At 54.3% G+C, this 16,795-nt stretch overlaps 1 protein-coding gene and 1 pseudogene across 4 annotated transcripts in view; both read right to left on the bottom strand.

The window, feature by feature from the left end:
* Nucleotides 1-3,891, bottom strand: part of JDP2 (Jun dimerization protein 2) — a 41,269-nt gene extending 37,378 nt beyond the window's left edge. Inside the window, exon 1 of one of the 4 annotated variants that reach the window (XM_089322396.1) lies at nucleotides 3,711-3,891. The gene's annotated coding sequence lies outside the window, so the exon portion shown is untranslated. Of the gene's footprint in view, nucleotides 1-2,995; nucleotides 3,210-3,307; nucleotides 3,574-3,710 lie in introns of those variants that run through there. The other 3 variants (XM_051826215.3, XM_051826217.3, XM_051826218.2) reach the window with 3 other exon arrangements.
* An 8,071-nt stretch (nucleotides 3,892-11,962) lies between these two features.
* LOC149120113 (vacuolar protein sorting-associated protein 29-like) lies at nucleotides 11,963-12,761 on the bottom strand (annotated as a pseudogene).
* Nucleotides 12,762-16,795: the final 4,034 nt, after the last annotated feature.

Here is a 16,795-nt window from a genome sequence, read left to right as displayed (position 1 = left end):
ACAACCAGGAAGACTCGGCGGCGATCCCTTAGAGGTCCCTTCCGGACTGCTCCCCCTGACAGTGGTCTCCCCTCCTTACAGCCACCTAGAGGATTTCCCCAGAGGATTCCCTGCTCGCCCACTTCCCAGTGGTACACCCCGAGTGGGCAGGGCCATCCTGAATCCTGGCAGTGAACTACACAGCTGCAACCAGAGATGCCAGGCCAAGGGCTAGCGACACAGGTGCAGAAATGAGGCCGGGCACCTGCCCTCTGTCCTCAGAGATCCCTCTGAGGTCTTCTCCACCCTGCAAGCCGGGACACGGCTGCACAGATCACTGGCCATGAGGTACAGCCACCAGGTGGCCCTCAAGAGTGGGGGCCGGCACTGCTGTGCCACTCGGAGGGGCTGCTCCTCTGGGGTTCCCCTAAGCATTTGGTGACGGGTAGCCAGTGCCAGGAGGAGCCACCGCATGATTCCTGCATAGCCAGTCGGGCCTTAGAAGAACTGGGAACCTTGCCCTAGGGGATGCCTGTTCTTCCCTGGAGACTGGAAAAATGCTTCCAACAAGCCTGCCTGGGAAGCCAGCTTTGTCCTCTTCCTAACATAGCTGGCCAGCGACTGCACGTGAGATCCTCCCTCCTGGGAGTCCACACCTCCAGGGAAGACATTGGCACCGGCCCAGCTGTCGCCCCTCTGCCAAGCTTGTCAGCTCTGTTCTCAGTGGCAGGGTTCATAACACAACGCACAACACAGACACACACGTGCTGTGTGATAATTGCTTTGGTCCTTTAAAAAAAAAAAAAAAAAAGTGCCACTGGCCAGCTCCTGCTTTGGAAATCAGCACCACAGCCGAATCCCACGGGCTACAGCCAGAAACTAGACCAAAAAGGAGAGGTGGGGAGGAACGGGGGAGAGAAAAGCCAAGGACGGTGGGCTCCGCTCAGGCCTCCCACAGCCAGCCCCACGTGTAAAGAAACCCAGGCCGAAAATTCCAAGCGTGGGTTGCTAAGGCATTTGTCTCTGCTGAGTTTTGAGAGGGCCAAACCACACACACGCACAAGAGTGCACGCGCGCACGCACACACATGCACACAGGCACACGGAGCTTGGCAGCCCCAACGTTCCAGAGCTGGTAACACAAGCCACGGGACCGCCTGCCAAGACAAGCAGGAGAATGAGCCAGTTCCAGTTTCATTGGCCACCATACGCTGCATATGGCCCAGGACGCAGCCAAAAGAGTGTTCTCACCCTCCTAAGGCATAGGAGACCCTCTGTTTTCAAACACACCTCCACAGAGCCTTAATTAAAGGAAAATGGAAAAATAATGTGCCTGCTTCTCCCCCCCACCCGCCTATATAGGTATGTGCACCTATACCCAGACACACTCACTCTATTTTTCTCTTCCGCCCATTTCGCTTTCAAACATAATTCATTCGCATGGAAAAAAAGCAAACTACATCCTGTAGCAGAGAAGAATGTAGCCTGCCCTCAGCCCTGGCTCTGACTGCTCAAGTAGAGCTGGGGTTGAATGAACGCAGAGCAGGCCAGCCCAGAGTCTGCACCAGCCCCTTCCTTCCCAGCGTGGAGCTGGAAGTGGAGGCACTCGAAAGAGAAAGCCAGTCCATTGCAACACCAGGGGCGGCTCAACAAGCAAGGCCCGAGGGCCTGGCCCTGCCAAGGCTTTCTGCAGGTTGGAAAAGATGCCCACACAGCCCGGGAACAGGTTGGGGAGACAGGAGGTGTGTGCCCTGGGGGTTGCCAAAGCTAAGTAGCGGTTGAGTAGGGGGGAGACCCTTACCCAGCCCTCCCTAGAGGTCATTGTCACCACATAGGGACACATTGCCCAGGATGGGGTTTCAGCTAACTCAGGAGAGAAGCTAAAGGCCTCCACACGCACACCTTGCTGCAGCCCTCAAATAGCTCAGCAACCAGCTCTTGGGGGAAGGTTCTGGAGCTGCCTGCCGCGCTGGAGCCGAGAAAGAGGAGCAGGGACAGAAGAGGTTCTCTCAGGGCCCACCCTGCCTGTCCTCAGCTAAGCCGAACCCCAGCAGCCCAGAGGCATGAGAATGGACCTTGCTTCTCTCTCTCCTCGCCCCACACCCCCAACCTCGGGTTCATATAAAAGTGGAGCCACCTCACACCTAATGCGTGGTTACACTCTCCCCTAGAAACCTGCAAAGGGAGATAAGCCATCGAACTCTCCCTGCAGCCAGATTTGCTGGAAACGCAAAGCAATGGGAGGTTTCTTTAGAAAACCCACAGGGAAGGGAGGCTGGCGGGGGAGGGCAGAGGACTGGTTAACACAGAGCCTCAAAGGACAAGCAGGCACCCAACACCGCGCCAAGCTTCAGTTTCTCAGGCTTCTCAAACTCCCAGCCAGGGTGAGTGCATCAGGATTTAAACCTGGGTACACACACCCACACTCTGCTTGCCCTCTCCACACAGACTGGAGTCCTGCCGCCCTGCGCAGGAGCTGTCAGGCCACAGCCCCAGGCCCTGGGGGCCACACGGGAGGGGAGGGGGCCTCAGCCAGCAGGGGCCAGGCAATCCTGCTACTACACCAAGGGGTCCCCGCGACTTCTTCCTGCAGCCTCTCCACCCTTCCATCACTGCATCCCCGCGTGTAGCTGCCGCTCCTCCCACTGCCCCAAGCCAATCCTGGCTCTGCCAGCCCCGGGGTCCAGGGATACGGGGCAGAAGGCCCAGAGCCCCCGGGCCCCTTTGAGAATTCCAAGCATCTCCGGAGGGGCTGCCTTGCCTCCTTATGTAACCTGGCCGGGAGACGCGGAACCCCCAAAGCCGACCCAGGCCATCCCTAGGACCCTTCCCAGCCCAGAACCATGCAGCGGAGTATCCGAGAAAAGCCCCCTGCATCGGATGCAGACCCCTCGCCCTCCTCCACACCCTCCCCCGGGTCCTCCGGGAGCCGTGCTTCCTCCCGGCCGGCAGGTCCCTGTCATCCTCCCCCGCCCCGCCCCCGGCTCCCGGACAGGGGCCGTTGTCTCCCCACTCACCCCGCCTTCCCCGCCACCGCCGCCGCCGCTGGAGGAGAGCGCCTCCCAGCAATCGGACGGAGGAGGAGAGCGCGCGAGGGAGGAGGCAGCGGACGGAGCCTCCCGTCCCGGGGCCGGAACCAAGGGAAGCCACCGGCTCCCGGACGCCCCGCGCCTCGAAAGCTCGCGGTCCCGGGGAGCCTCCCGCGGGCCGCGGGTGCCGGGGGACTCTGCGCGCTCCGCCCGCGCGAGGGCGGCCGTCCCAGGTGCCCGCGGCCGGCGCGCCCCGCCCCACCCGCGCGGCCGGCGCCCCGCGCGCGCCCTCGCACCCACCGTGCAGAAGCCGCGGGCGGAGGCGGCGCCGGGGCCGGGGCCCGGCTGCAGGCGCCCTGCACACTCCGCGCCGCTGCCGCCGGGCCGCGGAGCTCCGCCCGGTGCCCAGGCCCGTCCCGGCCCGGGAGCCGCCGCGGCGCCAGCCCCGCCGCCGCTGCAGCGTCCGCCGCCGCCAGCGCCCCCCGTCGCGGCCGCCGAGCGTCCCTCCCGCAGGCAGTGGCGGGCGGCGGGACGGGTTGCATCAGCCCCGGCTATATAGCGGCCCCAGGGCGGCGGGGAGGGGTCGGGAATGCGGAACCGGCCGAGCTGCCAGCTCCAGACGTCAGAGGGGGACGGAGAGGAAGGGAAGGAGGGGACAGGGGAGGAGGAGGGGGTGTGGATCCGGCGCTTCACACCCACTGACCTTCACCGCCCCCGCCGCCTCGGGCGCCCTCCTCCCGCGGCTGCTCGCGCTGCTCTGCCCGCAGGGGCGACCCGGGCCCCGCGGCGCCTGCCCGGGCTCCATCGCGTGTCCCCGCGCTCCCAGCCCGCGGCTCCGGGACGCGCGCGGAGCGAGCAGGACGCGGCGAGCGGTTATGTAAGCGCATCCCCAGCGCACGGCCGCCCCGCGACGCCCAAGCCGCCGCCTGGGAGAGCGCGAAGAGAGGGCCGGGCTCAGAGCCCGGGCAGGCATCGCCGGGGGAGGTGGGGGGGTGGGGTGGGAGGACGGGGGGGGGGGGGCGGGCGTCGGGGCACGGCCTTCTGGGTCCTCAGCCTTTTCCCGGACCTAGATGGTGTCAGCACGATTCCGAGCTTGGACGCCTGGGAAGCGAAGGGGAGAGGAGGTGGCCTCACAAGCGGGCATGCAGAAAGATGGGCCCAGGATGATGGTGCCTGGGGGAACCTGTACCCCTGCCCACCGGGCGCCCACCCAAGGCTGCAGCCTGACAGCTCCACCGCCCCGCGCCCGGCTTGTTTGATCCCTGGGCTTTTTGTCTTGCTCCCGCAGGCTGTGCCTTTTCCCCTCCGGAGCTGACCCAGCCCTCAGCAGCCCGGCAGTGGCCCTGTGCCATCCTCCTCCAGAGGTAGATGGGCAAGGGGACGCTAGAAGGAATGGTGCTGGGTGGTGCCCTCCAGTCCTTAAAGGCCCAGAACCCTGGGGGCAGAAGCGTGGCTCCTGAGACCTTGGCACCATTCTCGATGCCTGCCACCTTCCAGGCCCCTCTGGGTGCCCAGCCAACCCCCTACCTCTCTGCCCAAGACTTGGATACCCGGTGACCTCTAGCCTCCTTCTCAGGGTGATGCCAGGTCATTTCCCACAGAAGAAAGGAAGTGAAAGGAAAAGGTCAAGCCTTCTTGGAGGGCAGACGCTAAGAATGAAAGGAACAACAGGACTGGAGACAGGTGGGAGCCACAGAACACTCAAGCCAGTCTGCCTGCCATGTGGTTGTAGTCCCCCTGCCACTCCTGGGCAGTGGAATCTTTCCAGATCAGAGCACTGGTCCCGTGGGAGGAAAGGCAGACCAGGTCCCCATGGCCATTGCCGGCCTGGCCAGTCTTCCCCTTGGCCATCAGCAGCCTCCCTTGGGACATGAATGCGAGCCAGTAAGGAGGGGGCCAGGCCCTAGAAGAATAGGCTTGGAGAACACATCATCATTGATAGTCCTGTGGGAGAACAGGACTCAACCCCACGGCACCTTCGCTGCAGCATCAGCATCAGCATCAAAGCCGGGGACCGGGAAGCTGCCTTAGGATGCTTCTCCCAGGAGACCGAGGTTTGGACGTTTATGTGGAAGCCGACACTGAAACTTTATGTGTCGTGAAACTTTATGTGTCGTCGGCTGGGACTTTGAACAAACGAAGCTGATCTATGCGCAGGGACCAGAAATGAGCGTGTGTGGTTGGAGCAGGTGCTCTCCAGGGCCTGCTTTGGACCGTGGTGGGGCCTCCCCCCACAAATATTTAAATAAGCTACAGGGGTGGTACTTGGGGGTGACTGGGCGGTCTTGGGCCCGCTCCATCTCCCTCTAATAGCCACTAGTTCTCTCCTGTTATTTGATACGGGCGTTTTTCCATTTTATATAGGATGCTGTGCAAACACAGCTTCAAGACCTCCCTCCAGCCCCACCGCCCCCTCCCAGGGAAGTGACTGGAGGGAGGATTGTAAACCGACGGTGGCCTGCTTCTCCTGCTGGTCCTTATGTGGAGCTGGTCTACACCCCTGGCTCCCAGGGGCAAATGACTCAGCTGAAAGCAGTCTGAATTTAGGTTTCCTCTCAGTCGCAGCTAGAAGAGTCCTCGTAAGACACTGGCCCCGGCCAGGAGGCAGCCTTAGAGGTTGTTGCATATTCCAGGTGAATCGGAAGAGATGGGGACTGTGCAGAGGAGACGCTGCTGGAAGCCAGCACACGCTAGGGGTCGGCTGAGGGTGACACAGTGCAGAGCGGAGAAGAGGGGAGTCGTCCCCAAGGCGCGGGCAGGTGGCGTTCTCAGGACGCTGAGATCCTGTGTCCAGGCCCGGCTGACACCTTCCCTGCCTCTGGAGGTCTCTGTTACAGGAATCAGCAAACTGTACCTTACTGAACTTGGGCCTCCGAGTCCTTGCAAGTAGAAAAATCCTGACGAGGCCACTGGCTTTCGCACGTCTGGTGCATTTGGACGTTGATGACAACTAAGCTCTTTGCAAAGGGAAGAAGTGAAATGGTGAAGTAAAACAATCCCTCAGACCTGTTCCTCCAGTATCAAAGCAGGAAGTGATGGTTCTGGTAGTCTGCCAAACAGCTAGTCTTCATGCAAATATTACTGAACATCTCGTCTGTGCCTGCAAGGTACACAGAGTGGAAGGCATGATTCCTGGGAGCCTAGCAATTAAGTCGCTCCTGTCCCAGATGGGAGCACCTGGGTTTGATTTCCAGCTCCAGCTCCAGCTCCTGACTCCGCTGTCCTGCTACAGCAGACCCTGGGAGGTAGCAAGTAAATAGTTCAAGTTAATCAGGTTCTGGTCATCCATGTGGGAGACCCATATTGAATTCCCAGCTCCTGGCTACAGCCCCGGACCAGCCCTGGCCATTGCAGGTGTTTGGAGACTGAACCAGTGAATAAGAGCTCTTTCTGATGCTCTGCTGAGAGAGAGAGAGAGAGAGACTCTTCCTCACTTCTCACTTGCCATCGAGTTAGGAAGAATGACTTAAAAACTAATGAATAGGAACATCTCAAATCAGAGTGCTAGTTGAGTCCTGGATACTCCAATTCCAACTCAGCTCCCTGTTAATGCTCCTGGGAAGCAGCAGATGATGGCCCAAGTACTGGAGTTCCTGCCACCCACGTGGGAGACCCAGCTGAGGCTCCTGGCTTCTGGCTTTGCTGGCCCAGTCCAGGCTGTTGTGATCATTGGGGAGTGAACCAGTGTTTGGAAGGTCAGTCTTCTCTCTCTCTCTCTCTCTCTCTCTCTCTCTCCCCCCTGCCTTTCAAATAAGTAAATTTTAAAATAGACAAAACAGATGAACAGCAACACCAGGAGCAGCTGAGAGAGAATTACATGACACAGACTATAAGCACGGCTGGAGTTGAGATAGGGCGATCATCCTCCACTGTGCGGACCAGAGTTACAAACTAGGAACTGGCAGGTTGAACTTAGTTTCATTGGCTCAGTCCTAAATTCTTTCTTAAAAATATATTAAAGGAGTGGACAGTGCTGTGGCACAGTGGGTAAAGCCGCCTTCTGCAGTGCTGGCATCCCATATGGGTACCAGTTCGAGTCCTGGCTGCTCCACTTCCCATCCAGCTCTCTGCTATGGCCTGGGAAAACAATGGAAGATGGCCCAAGTCCTTGAGTCCCTCACCCACATGGGAGACCTGGAGGGAGCTCCAGGCTCCTGGCTTCAGATCAGCCCAGCTCCAGCCATTGTGGCCATGTCGGGAGTATATGTAATAGTCAAGATAAGCTATGTTTTGCTGCAGGAGTAAGTATCACCCAACACTGAGTGACTCACCACAAGAAAGGTTTATTTCACAGACAGCTGTCCTGTAGGTGCTGCACCTCCGTGTCAACAGGTGCATTCACGTCCATCATGGCAGAGAAGGAAAGTAGAGCTGGCTACGCACTAGCAGACGAGTCTTTCCTCCTGGAGAGGCATTTAGTACTGTGGATTGCCTGTCATTGGCCAAAGCAAGTCACGTGGCCACTCTTAATTTCAAAGGGACAAGGAAGCTCTGTCCTGCTCTGTATGGTGAAGGAGGAAGGAACCAGAAATTAGCGAACCATCAGTAGTTGCCACAGCACGCACTCCCTCATGGCAGCAATGGGCTGGCACCTCCTAGACAACGCCCCCTTGAGATGGGGCACCGTGGGATTTGACTCAGCACTCTCTTCCCAGCCTGGCATGGCCTGGCCTCTGAGGGCACTTGGCTGTGTAAATCCCGGTATACACAAGGCCTATCTCAGCATTAGTCTTCCAGGTGTCTCTGGTGATCCATGGAGTTATCACAAGTTTTGTTTCAAAAACAGATGTTTTGATCTGCTTAAAACAAAAACACATGCCGTAGGGGGTTCTTAGGATGAGAGGCAGGATGGTGTCATGGAATCACACAAGAGGTTGAGAGTAGCTTTTTTTATGTTCTGCAAATCACAGTAACCTGCTATGATGATTTCTTCCTCCTGGTCTTCCTTTGATCCATGAAACAGCTACCAGGAGAAAGCTGGAGAAATGAGCCTCCCCCATGTTCTTCCCTGGGGTGGGGGAAGTTTCGTGGTAGTGATTGGGGGGGGGTCTGATTTAAAAAAATTTTTTTAATTTACCTGTGTCTGAATTCACATACATATAGGGGTGTGTGTGTGTGTGTGTGTGTGAGTGTGTGTGTGTGCATTCAAGGCTGAAGTATCCAAGAAGAAAATTTGGGAATTGGGAATGGGAAGGCCTCTCTCCCAATAACCACCGATGAGAGTTTTCTGAAATATGTCTAAAGGTTTAAGACTAAATCAGCATCCACGGAACGCAGTCATTTCTGGGAAGAGTCCAGCATCTTCTCTTTAATCCGCTAATGCTATAAGGCTTGGGAGAGTGAAGCAACAGTAACTTCTCATGATGCGGCAGGCGGGGTGAGGGTGGGAGAAGCGTTGTGGGTACTTGTTCCCCTCAGCATTCCATTCTTTGAGCTCCTTCCTGTAGCTCTGGAGGGGCTTTATCACCCCAACCAAGGTAGATGTGTGACACCTGAGTTAGCCAATCAGAGTAGTCCCTTTCCAAAGCCACAGTGATTGGTTCAGGAGTGGATCTATGGCCCAAATAGGGCCAATCAGAGTCTTCCCTGAGATTTGCTGTGTGAATGCTAAGGAAGAAGGAAGCCCCTTCTCTTTAAAACGCCACAGCAAAGGTATAGTCAGTGGCTGTCAGTGGCCGCTTTTCCTGTCATGTGACAACAGCCTGAGAAAGGAACCAACACACAGAAGAAAAGAGAGCCAAAATGTGTAAAGAGAGAAACAGCCATGAGATCGCCATCTGAGTCCCCGACTCTAGCGTGCCGTAAGAAACCGCTGAGTCATCAGTCATTGGACTTTGTATTGATGGCGTCAACACATCCCCTTTCGCTTTCTTAAGACAGTTTGAGTTGAGTTTTCTGACCTGGCCACTGAAAGGATGCTGAAAAATGCATGAGTCAAATGATTTAAAGTCAAGCTTCCAAGGGAGCGCTGAACTGACATGTGGACTTGCACCTGCTTCCATCCTTTCTCATCCATCAAGCGCCGCTCAGCCTCCAAGAGACTAAATACAGAACTGCAGCGAGCTGCCTGCGCACGGCTCAGGGCTCAGTTAGTCATTTAAATAATTTAGTCCGACAACCTTGTCTGAGTGTTTGCTGTGAGCCATGCACCATGTGCTGCCGTATTTGAAGAGGCAAAGGAAAAAGAAGATGTTCTTGCCCATAAAGGATGACACACTAGCGGCCCAGAAAGACAGATGATATTTATAAAAATGGGGAAGTGAGGGCTTCAGTGATCTAGGGAAAACCTAACGTGATGCACTGTGCTCTCAGAATATTCGGTTTCTGTGTAAGTCCTGCAGCTTAATGAACGAGTGAGCAGAAGTTGATCTGGGGCTCAGTCTTAGGAGATGTTGACGGTGAATTAATGAACTGGGGGAATAAGAGGCAGAGAAGTTCCGAGACAACCTATGCCCCAGAAGACTGGAGAGTGGGGGGCACCCTCACAGACTCTCAGGCCCCCCACCCCACCCCATCCCACCCCCTCTCCCTTAGCACGGGCTTCCCCAGTGCCGTGGAAGTCAGACTGCGTTACCAGGACAGTCAGAAGAGCCCAGAAGGAAACAAGGTCAAAGAGGAGTTTGCTGTACTTGCTCAGATATGAGAGACATGACACCCTCACAGAGGGAGAGTCAAGGGCCTTGAGTTGTTTTCTAATTTAAATAATTTTATTTATTTGGAAAGCAGAGACAGAGACTCTCTGTGAGAGAGAGAGAGAGAGAGAGAGAGAGAATCACCCCTCTACTGGTTCACTTGCCGAATGTCCACAACAGCCAGGGCTGGACTAGGCCAGAGCTAGGCACCAGGAACTCAGTCCAGCTCTCCCATGTGGGTGGCAGGGACCCAGCTACTTGTGCCCTCAGCTGCTACCTCCCAGAGTACACATTAGCAGGAAGCTGGAATTGGGAGCAGAGCCAGGACTCGGGCACTCTGATATGGGATGCAGGCTTCCAAGCAGCCACTTAACCCCTACAACCACCACCCACCGAACTCATTTTTTAAAAGCAAGAGTTTAATCTGGGGCTGCATCGCAGTAGGTAAAGCCACCACCCACAACACCAGCATTCCATACCAGCACCGGTTCAAGTCTAGCTGTTCCACTTCTGACCAGCTCTCTGTTAACTTGCCTGGGAAAGCAGCGGAAGAGGGCCCAAGTGCTTGGACTTCTGCCACCCACCTGAGAGACCCAGATGGAGTTCTAGGCTTCTCTCTCTCTCTCTCTCTCTCTCTCTCTCTCTCCCCTTTTCAAATAAATAAATCTTTTAAATATGTATATTTTAAAGAGTGTAGGCCGGCGCCGCGGCTTACTAGGCTAATCCTCTGCCTTGCGGCGCCGGCACACCGGGTTCTAGTCCCGGTCGGGGCGCCGGATTCTGTCCCAGTTGCTCCTCTTCCAGGCCAGCTCTCTGCTGTGGCCCGGGAAGGCAGTGGAGGATGGCCCAAGTGCTTGGGCCCTGCACCCCATGGGAGACCAGGATAAGTACCTGGCTCCTGCCATCGGATCAGCACGGTGCGCCAGCCGCAGCGTGCTGGCCGCGGCGGCCATTGGAGGGTGAACCAACAGCAAAAGGAAGACCTTTCTCTCTGTCTCTCTCTCTCACTGTCCACTCTGCCTGTCAAAAAAAAAAAAAAAAAAGAGTGTAATCTAGGGCTGGTGCTGTGAGGTAGTAGGTGGCGCCAGCATCCCATATGGGTGCTGGTTCGAGTCCCAGCTACTCCACTTCTGATCCAGCTCCCTGATAATGACCTGGGAAGGCAGTGGAGATGGTTCAAGTTCTTGGGCCCCTGCACCAGCATGGGAGACCCAGAGGAAGCTCCTGGCTCCTGAGTTTGGATTAGCCCAGCTCCAGCCATTGCAGCCATTTGGGGAAGAACCAGCAGATGGAAGACCTCTGTCTCTCCCTCTCTGTGTCTGCAACTCTGCCTCTCAAATAAAATAAATATTTTTTTTTTAAAAAAAGAGTGTAATCTGCACATGTAGACATTAGACATTACACTACAGCCATGTTCCCAGCCAGCAGCCACACACATCTGCTGCTTCTAGATGAACTGAAGACTCCTTTTCACTCTTTCCTTTCTTCTTAATTCCTGCTCCCACCCCACCCCCCATTCCAGAAAGCGCGGCTGTGGATTGGTCAGATTCTCTGCCCACCCCCCAATTTCAGAAAGTGTGGCTGTGGATTGGTCAGATTGCTCCATAAAACCTTTGAGCCTCAGTTTCCTCATCTGTTAAATGGATACGATAACGACACCTACACTGGCGGGTTGATGCGAAGGTTCAAGGGCCTGCGGCTAGGAGCTGGGGCAGACCCCTGCAGCCTGCAGGCCTTTCTCCCGCTTGGGACCTTCGGTGACGCTTTCCTCCTGATGCCTGATGATAGAGTCTTCAAAACTGCTCTCCTTGGTTCAGGCATGCTGCTGTGGTCACTGCCGTGTGCTGGAAGTGACCTCAGGGGTAGTGCCCACATCTTAGGGTTTTTTTTTTTTAAGAAAGAATGAAAAGTAAACATTTATTATTAAGGAAGAGAAAAATGTATACAAGAAAGTCTAGGTTTTTTTTTTTTTTCATGCACTACTTTTGTAATGGGTTCCCAAGTATCAACTTTTGAGATTTTCCAAAGGGTAATTTTTTTTTTTTACATAGGACCATTTACTGTGTGTGGACATTGTTATCATAGAAACTATATATTGTAAACTAAATATAGTCTTAGTTTACAAGAAACTTAGAGGAATTATATATTAATGGAGAAGACAATGTTATAGTTCACTGCAAAATATTATAAAAGTCATGCAATTGTGTGGTTTTAAGTGTTTAATTACTTGATGTGAACAAGGCAATGAAAAAAAAAGAGAGAGAACTCACCAAAGCAGGCCTGCCTGTAGGATTCTGTGTGTTCAATTCGCTCTACTTTCTCGTCATCTCCAATTAGTTGATACATGTGAGTGACCACTATAGAAGCCTGGGTATCCATCAATACAAAGGAAGGAATAATGTCTGTTTCCAAGGCATCATATGCCCCGTGGCAGAACCTGGGTTAATATAGAATTTATTTCTGTGCTCAAATGCTTCGAATGTATGTGTGTGTGTCCAGAGATAGGGCTAAGCTGGCCATGTCTCCCTACAGCATAACCTGATGTCCATGGAGCAAGCCAGTGTTGGGCTGTCCACCAGTCACACGCTCTGGTCTGGAGGATTGAGATCTCATCGAAGTCTCCCAAAGCCTTGATAGTCAACATGTCCTAGGTGCAAAGGTTTCCAGTGCAGAGAATAAGAGGCGTCTCTCCTGGTAGCAGGGGTTTTTCGAAGTGAGCTGGCCAACTGCTGCACCGGTGTGGGATGTGCAGATCTCCCGTTCCCAACACCAGCGTCCTGTCACCGGGCTCTGCTTGGTCACCCCAGCCGCCGCCGCCTGCTTCCATCTTAGGTTTGAACGTCCGCTTAACGCCATGTGTTGAGCTTATGGTTACACTCAACGGACATTTAAATAAACCATGTGCTGGGCCAAGCAATCATTTCTTTCGCATCCCCAGCGTGTGGAGAGCACTCGGGGCTCTCGGCACTGGAAGGATGTTCTTTAAGCGAATGCTGAGCGGCCAGAGAATGAGCGGACACATCTTATCCAGCACAAACTTGTCCATATTAAATGAGGCCGGCCTAGATGGCACGGGATCGAGCTGGCCCGGAGTGACGACGGGCATAAGCCTCCGGACTCTTTGTCTGCTCTGTGTTTCCAAACCACCGCCAAGAAAAAGTGATTTCAGCCAATGTTTCTGGAAGGGAAGGAAAAAAGCCCTGGAGGTTTTCTGCAGGAGGTGGTGTTTCCGCTTTTACTCAGCGCTCTTGGTCTTGGAGGTGGAGAGCGGGAGGTGTGGGCAGCCTGAGGGGGCCCAGTGACTGGGCCGGGGGCGGCTGGGGTCTGCACTTGGAGGGAGGCTCTTCCAGCTCCAGCCCATGCCGGCCAGGCCCTGGCGCCTGCACCCCTGCACACAGGCCCCCAAGTCAGCCCGGAATGCTTGGGGCTGGGGTCCCGGAGCCCCCAGGAGGGCAGCCCCACACTTTGTGTCTTTCCTGGGGAAATCTGCCGCCCTGGGGAAATAAGGGAAAGTCGCACTGCTGCCAGAGGAGACCCCTCGGGCTGGCCTCCGGGACGGGCACGGAGGGAGGCCTGGGGACAAGGGCTCCTTTGGTGGCCCTGGCTGGTCTCACAGGCTCCCTTTCAGGCTTTCTGCCTGAGGTCCCCTCCCTCCCGCCTGCCCTCTGTGTTTCTCTATCTCTTAAATACACCTCCCTAATCCGCTCCTTCCTCCTTTTAAAAGCCTGCCTTTCCGTCCCCACACTTCCCCAAATGCCAGCTTGTTATTTCTGTGCCCGCCCCCTCACGCGCTTCCCCCGCCAGCTCCAACTGAAGCGCAGTTTCAGACCCAGCGGCGGACTTCTCACTCGTTCCTTCACTCAGCCGTTCATTCGTTCCATGGATATTGGATTGTCTGTAGGAGCAAAGGCTTAGATCATAAAAGGATGAACAAGGCTGCCCCCCCCCCCCGCTCTCATGTGAACGCATAATTAGCTGAGGAACTAAGTGATCACATGTGTGCAAAGGCCAACGAAGGGGTACTGGACACAGGGAGGAAAGCCACTGGAAGAAACCTTCTCCTATTGGTCAGCACTTCTTATCCCAATCAGTGTGGGGCCAGGGCTGTTCCACTGTGGCACCGGGACAAGTGTCCCCCTGGGGACTTGTCTGAGGCAGAGGAACCCCTTCGACCTTGCTTCCTGTAGGTCAAAGCTTCAGGGCTAAGGGGAGTGTCTTCAGACTCCACTGCCCATCCCTAGTCCCTTGCAGACCTGGGGTCTCGGGTTGTCCCCCATGGCCATGTTCATGGTTTTCACGGCTCTAAGATTGATTCATCATGCAAGGCGGCAGGACAGAGCGGTGAAGGGGCTCCCTGGAACCAGACTGCCTCTCTGTATCCTGTCTCTGATGCATGTTAGCTATGTGGCCTGGAGCGATTCACTTAACTCCTCTGTGTTCCATTCCATCATTAAAACAGGATACAGGTGACAACACCCAACCATAGGAGTACGAGAGACTCTCAATAAGTTACCCCCACACGCACTTAGAATAGTACTTATCACACGGGACTCAGGTTGGCTGCTCTTTGATGCTGGCGGCTCCCGGCTCCAGCTCCTGACTCCAGCTTCCTGCTAACGTGGACCCTGGGAGGCAGCTGTGACGGCTTAAGTGCCTGAGTTTCTGCCATACCTGGGAGAGACTTGGGTTGCATTCCCAACTCCCTGCTTTGGCTACCCTGGCTATGGCAGGTATTTGGGCCAGGAGAGAGATAGAAGCTCTCTCTGCCTCTCAAATATACAAATATTTTTTTAAAAAATCAATTACTACCATGAGCAGCAAAGTAAAACTCAAGATCAAAATAAAAGTATCCCAGGGAAAATTCAAAGCTATGTCCATCGGAGGAAGAAGATAGACTGCATTTTCCTTAACTCAATTTTAAAATATTTTTATTTGGCAGGGGAAAGGAGGGAGAGAGAGAGAGAGAGAGATCCTATTGGTTGGTTCTTCCCCCGACACATTCTCAACTGCTGAGGCTAGACTGAAGCTGGGAACCAGAAACTCAATCGGTGGTGCCATGGCACCGGCAAGTTGAGTCATCACTGCCTCCCAGGTGCACACGAGCAGGAATGGAGTTCAGAGCAGAGACAGGATGCAATCCTAGGCGCTCTGGTATTGGGTGCAGGCATCCCAAGCAGCGGCGTTATCCACCAAGCCACACTGCCTGCCCCAGCACTTGCTTTAAATCACATTCTATTACCTGACACATTCTTTTTCTGAAAGCATTGTACCTCTTTAAAGCAACATAGCTCATTCTCAGGGCTGAAAAAGTGCATGCCCTCTGAGAAATCATCTCAGGGCTGTGCTTGGCACAGCAGTGAAGGTGCTAGGTAAGACAACCCTGGCCTCTATCAGAATACCTGGCTTCAATCCCAGGCTCCAGCTGCTGACTCCAGTTCCCTGCTAATGCAGACCCTAGGAGACAGCAGTCATGGTTCAAGTTAGTTGGTCTCCTGCCACCCACTTGGGAGACTTGGATTGAATTCCAGCTTCAGCTCTGGCCCAGGGATGTTGTAGGCATTTGGGGACTGAACTAGTGGATGGGAACTGTGTCTATTTGTCTCTTGTCGCTTTCCCTTTCAAACAAAAAATATTAAAATTTTAAAATCTGAATTGCAATGCACTAGTTGTAGAGATACCTATGCGTATAAATTCAAACACTGTTATGGCAATAGAACTATTTGGGAAAATTTCTCATAAATTTCAATGCATTTAAAGTATGCAACAAAATATCGAATTCATCAATGGTTCTCAACTAACCTCTTGCATTTTTAGGATTTATTTTAGGGGCTAGCACTATGGCGTAGTGGGTGAAGCTGCAGCCTACAGCGCCAACATCCCATGTGGGTTCAGGTTCGAATCCCGGCTGCTCCACTTCTGATCCAGCTCCCTGCTGGTGCACCTGGGAAAGCAGTAGAGGATGGCACAAGTGCTTGGGCCCCTGTACCCATATGGGAGACCTGGAGCAGGCTCCTGGCTTCAGCCTGGCCCAGCCCTGGCCATTATGGCCATTTGGGAAGTGAGCCAATGGATGGAAAATCGATCTCTCTCTCAGCCTCTGCCCCTCCCTCTCTATGGTTCTGTCTTTCAATAAATAAAACAAATCTAGAAATTCTTCTGCCCCAATGCACAGTGGAGCACCGTCATTCTGTCAGCCTCGGACTGTCCCCAGCGCTCAGCCTCTGTCACCAGGGGCAGTGACAGGCAATCGATTGGAATTTGCTCTTAAGAAGGTTTACTTTTGAAATAGCAGCTAATATTGATTGAACACTTACTATATGCCAAGCACCGTGCTAACAGCTTCAGATTTATTAATTCACTTAATCCTCATAGAAGCCCATGAAGTAGGCGGTATTGCTAATCCCGTTTTACAGATGAGGAAACTGAGGAACAGAATGTTTACTATCACAGCTAGTCAGAGTGGCAGAGTCAGGACTCACACCAAAGAGCCTGGCTCCAAAGCCCATACTCTCAGCATATACAAAACAGCATTTATTGATGTTTGCTTGCATTTTAAGTAGAGTTTTTTTAAGATTTTTTATTCATTTTGAAAGAGTTACAGAAAGAGGGGAGGAGAGAGAGAGAGAGATCTTCCATGCTCTGATTCATTCCCTAGATGGTCATAACGGCCAGCCCTAGTCAGGCCAAAGCCAGGAGCCAGGAGCTTCATCCAGGTCTCCCATGTGCGTACACGCACTTGGGCCATCTTCCGCTGCTTTCCCAGGCCATAGCAGAGAGCTGGATCAAAAGAGAAGTAGCTGGGACTCAAACCGGTGTCCATATGGATGCCAGCACTGCAGGTGGCAGCTTTACCCACTATGCCACAGTGCCGGCCCCAGGTTATTCATTCTTGCTGTTGGTTCTACAGTGCTCTTTTTCAGGTTCATGTGTGGATCCAGAGGGACAGATGGACCTCAGAAATCAGAGTAATGTCTCTCGGATTCCAGATGTGAGAAAGAAGGCCCAGAGCCACAAAGGTGGGGGCAAAGCTGAGACCACACCGCTTCATCTGTGAACAGCTGACTCCCAGAGACAGCAGTCACATCTGACCACCTGTCTGTCCTGGCCCCTGTTCAGGGAGGGTCTGTGGGAGGGAGGGAGGGAGGACTCCCTTGGG

Source organism: Oryctolagus cuniculus, chromosome 20 (assembly GCF_051225735.1).
Source record: "Oryctolagus cuniculus isolate XC-2025 breed Fujian yellow rabbit chromosome 20, ASM5122573v1, whole genome shotgun sequence".
Classification (NCBI taxonomy): Eukaryota; Metazoa; Chordata; class Mammalia; order Lagomorpha; family Leporidae; genus Oryctolagus; species Oryctolagus cuniculus.
This window is presented reverse-complemented; position numbering and strand designations above follow the sequence as displayed.